At 40.5% G+C, this 4,754-nt stretch overlaps 1 non-coding gene across 1 annotated transcript; it reads left to right on the top strand.

Annotated features, from left to right (window-relative positions):
* The first annotated feature begins 4,618 nt into the window (after positions 1–4,618).
* LOC136386660 (small nucleolar RNA SNORA48) lies at positions 4,619–4,754 on the top strand. The gene has a single exon (XR_010748016.1). It is a non-coding gene; the product is annotated as a small nucleolar RNA SNORA48 (small nucleolar RNA).

The raw sequence follows: 4,754 nt of genomic DNA, 5'->3' as shown, positions 1-4,754 counted from the left end.
ATTACATTCCTTTTCATGGATGAGTAATATTCCACTGTTTATATGCACTGCATTTATTTTGTCCACTTATCTATTGGTGGATACTTGGGTGGCTTCCATTTCTCGACAGCAATGAACATCGGGGTGCAGGTATTTATCCAGATTAGTGTTTTGGGTTTCTTTGGCTATATACCAAGAAATGGAATTGGTAGGTCACAAGACAGTTTCATTTTAAATTTTTTGAGGACCCTCCATATTGTTTTTTACAGTGACTACACCAATTTGCATTACCACCAACAGTGCATGAGGGTCCCCTTTACTCCATATCCTATGTCTGTTTATTTATTGATGATAGCCATTCTGACAAATAGGTGATATCTCATTGGAATTTTAATTTACAGTTCTCTAATGATTAGTGACATTGAGCATCTTTTCATATATCTATTGGTCATATGTACGTCTTCTTTGGAGAAGTGTCTATTCAGGCCCTCTGCTCATTTTTTAAATTGGGTTGTTTGTTTTTTTGTTGTTGAGTCATATGAGTTCTTCATAAATTTTGGATATTAACTCCTTATTGAATGTATGTTTGGCAAATATCTTCTCCAATTCATTAGTCTGTCTTTTCATTTTCTTGATGGTTTCCTTTGCTGTGCAAATGCTTTTTAGTTTGATGTAGTCCCATTTGTTTATCTTTTCTTTTGTTTCCCTTGCCTGAGGAGATATGTTGCCAAAAAATATTACTAAGAGAAATGTCAGAAATTTTACTGCCTATGTTTTTTTTCAGAAGTTTTGTGGTTCAGTCTTACATTTAAGTCTTTAATCCATTTTGAGTTTATCCTTGTACATGATATAGGAAGATGGTCTATTTTCATTTTTTGCATGTATCTGTCCAATTTTCCTAACACTTTTTTGAATAGACTGTCTGGACCCCATTGTATGTTCTTGCCTCTTTTGTCATATATTAATTAACCATAAAGGCATGAAATTTTTTCTGTGTTTCCTCTGCTGTTCCATTGATCTATGTGTCTGTTTTTATGCCAGTATCATGCTGTTTTGATTACTTTAGTCTTGTGGTCACATTTTAAATCAGTTAGCACAAGACCTCTGACTTTGTTCTTCTTTCTCAAGATTGCTCTGTTTGGGGTATTTTTGTGGTTCCACATAAAGTTTAGGATTATTTGTTCTAGTTCTATGAAATATTCACCTGGTATTTTATAGGCATTGCATTGAGTCTATACATTGCTTTGGGTAGTATGAGAATTTTAATTATGTGATTTTTTTCTCTCCATGAGTACAGTATATGCTTCCATTTATCTGTATCTTCTTCAATTTCTTCAGTATCTTATATTTTTCTGGGTACGGGTCTTTTACCTTTTTGGTTACAAATTATTCCTAGGTATTTTATTTTTATTTTTTTGATGCAGTTGTAAATGGGATTTTTCTGTTTCCCTTTCTGATAATTCATTATTGATATATAAAAATGAAAATGATTTCTGAATGTTTAATTTGTATCCTAGTGGTTTACTGAATTCATTTATCAGTTCTGGTAGTTTTCTGGTGGACTCTTTAGTGTTCTCTCTCTACAGTGTCATATCATCTTCAAGTAATAACAGTTTTACTTATTCCTTTCCAATTTGGATGCCTTTTATTTCTTTTGTCTGATTGCTGTGGCTAGGACTTCCAGTACTATGTTGACTAAGAGAGATGAAAGTGGACAACCTGTCTTATTGCTAATCTTAAGGGAAATACTTTTATTTTTATGTTTTCCTCTTTAAGTATGATGTTAGCTGTGGGTTTGTCATATGTGGCTTTTATTATGGTGAGATATATCTCTCTATTCACACTTTGCTGATAGGTTTTTTGGTTTTTTTTTTGGTATTTTTCCAAGTGAGAAGAGTGTGGGGTGGGGAGGCAGACAGACAGACTCCCACAAGCACTTGACCGGGATCCACCCAGCAAGCCCACTAGGGGGCGATGCTCAGCACCTCTGGGGCATTGCTCTGCTGCATTTGGAGCCATTCTAGTGCCTGAGGTAGAGGCCAAGGAGCCATCCTCAGCGCCCAGGACAACTTTGCTCCAATGGAGCCTCAGCTGTGGGAGGGAAAGAGAGACAGAAAGAAAGGAGAAAGGGAAGGGTGGAGAAGCAGATGGGCACTTCTCTTGTGTGTCCTGACCAGGAATCAAACCTGGGACTTCCATATGCCAGGCCGATGCTCTACCAGTGAGCCAACTGGCCAGGGCCTGCTGAGAATTTTTATCATAAACAGATGCTGGATTTTGTCAAATGCTTTTCTGATCTATTTTATGATCGTATGATTTTTTATCTTTACTTTTTATTTGGTGGTGTATTATGATAATTGATTTGCAGATATTGTACCAACCTTGCATTCCCAGAATAAATCCCATGTGATCATGGTGTATGATCTTTTTTAATATATTGTTGAATTTGGTTTAGTGATATTTTGTTGAGGATTTTAGAATCTATATTCATCAAGGATATTGGCCTATACTTTTCTTTCTTTGTAGTGTCCTTATCTGGTTTTAGATTTAGGATAATGCTGGCCTTATAAAATGAGCTTGGAAGTCTTTCTTCTTCTTGAAATTTTGGAATATTTGATAGGCTAGGTGTTAGTTTTTGTTTGAAAGTTAGGTAAAATTTCCCTGTGAAGCCATCTGGTCCAGGGCTTTGTTTGTTGAAAGTTTCTAAAATTTTTTTATTACTGCTTCAATTTAATTGGTTTTAATTAGTCTGTTCAAATTTTCTAATTCTTCTTGATTCATTTTTGGAAGACTGTATGTTTTTAGGAATTTATCCATTTCTTCAAGATAGTCCGATATTTTTGAAATATAGTTGTTTGCAACATTTTCTTATAATCCTTTGTATTTCTGTGGTGTCAGTTCTTATACCTCCTCTTTCATGTCTCATTTTATTTATTTGGGGGAGGGGTTTGAGTCTTCTGTCTTTCATCATTGATGAGTCTGGTTAAAGGTTTACCAGGTTTACACAGATTCAAACTCAGTACCAGTGCTGGGTTGGTGGACACTTAGCAAAAATTTCAGAGTACACCAATGCCAGTTGCCACACCCCTGAGCCTGTGAAACTTTATGGTAGGGCAAGTTCTTAGTGAGTCATTAGGGGGAGACCAGTAGAATATATTAGGTAAAACACAGAGGGCTCTGCACAGGAACTGTGGTGCCAGTCGAGGCACATGGGGAAAAATAGCTCTAGCACCCACACTATACTACTTGGTTACACCCTGTGTGTCCCTGACACCCCCACCCCACCCCAAGTCTGCACAGACCTTCTGCAGAGTCTTCTACAAAAGACTGCATTGGACCAAGGGTCCCTAAAGGAAGCTGACTCTTTGGCAGGGGTGTGCATGACAGTGTGCATCCACAGAGATTTGGGTGGTTGGGGCCAGTAGATTTCCACAGGACAGGCACTGTGTGAAAGGGGATGCTCAACCCAAGAAAGCTAGCATCTGTGGACAGTGTGGGAGAGAAACACAGCACAGTGACAATGGCAGCTATTCCTCAAGCCTTGTCCCCCTGTCCCCCAGAGCTACAGAACACAATTTCTCTCTGTTTGACTCCAGTCTACCCTGAGCCACCATCACTCACCCAGAACCCAAGGCGAGTGCCCATGAATCAGATTTTGTCTGCTGGCCCTTTAAGAGTATGCCTGGTTTGTGATCACATACCTGTCTCACCCCAGCATATATTAATAGAATATCTGCTGGTTTTCACAGCTGGATGTTACATGTGCTCCTCTTCCTAGCACTGGAACTCTTCTGGGTTGGGGAGTCTGGCATGAGTTTGAGACCCCCAGCTTCTCAGAAGTGACCTTTGCAACTGAGATATCCTGGATTCTCAATTTTCACCTGTGGGTGCAGGGCTAGCCCTTTTTGCATCTCTGATCTTCCTATAAGTCTCCACAGTGCTTCTTCTATGAATTCTTAGACTTCTGTTCAGCTAATGTTCAGTTGGTTATTCTGGTTGATTGCTCTATAATTCAGTTGTAATTCTTATTTAGTCCTGGGAGAAGGTGAATGTAAGTTCTACCTCCTCTGCTGCCATCTTGGATCCTTGAGTTGTCTTATTTTAGTCATGAGATTTCTCTTTTTTTTTTCTTTTTCTTTTTTTCTGAAGCTGGAAACGGGGAGAGACAGTCAGACAGACTCCCGCATGCGCCTGACCGGGATCCACCCGGCACGCCCACCAGGGGGCGATGCTCTGCCCACCAGGGGGCGATGCTCTGCCCCTCCGGGGCGTCGCTCTGCCACGACCAGAGCCACTCTAGCGTCTGGGGCAGAGGCCAAGGAGCCATCCCCAGCGCCCGGGCCATCTTTGCTCCAATGGAGCCTTGGCTGCGGGAGGGGAAGAAAGAGACAGAGAGGAAGGAGGCGGGGTGGAGAAGCAAATGCGCGCTTCTCCTGTGTGCCCTGGCCGGGAATTGGACCCGGGTCCCCCGCACACCAGCCAATGCTCTACCGCTGAGCCAACCAGCCAGGGCCCATGAGATTTCTTTAATTAAACAGTTTCAGGTTTTACAGAGAATAGGCTTGGGAAATGATATAAATATTATTGTGAATACTGTTTTTGGAAAATGGTTGTGAAAATTCATTAGAAATAAATGTTGTATCCCTGACCTGCACAGAGTTGCACCTGGTTTGGTGGTGCTTATCTCATATTAGCCAGAGGCAAAGTAACTCCTTGTTTATCCCAGCATGGTGTTTGGTCCATGTCCTTGCTTGATTCATGCTCTGGACACATGG

Source organism: Saccopteryx leptura, chromosome X (assembly GCF_036850995.1).
Source record: "Saccopteryx leptura isolate mSacLep1 chromosome X, mSacLep1_pri_phased_curated, whole genome shotgun sequence".
Taxonomy (NCBI): Eukaryota; Metazoa; Chordata; class Mammalia; order Chiroptera; family Emballonuridae; genus Saccopteryx; species Saccopteryx leptura.
The sequence above is the reverse complement of the archived record's forward strand: the minus strand, read 5'-3'. Positions and strand labels throughout refer to the sequence as shown.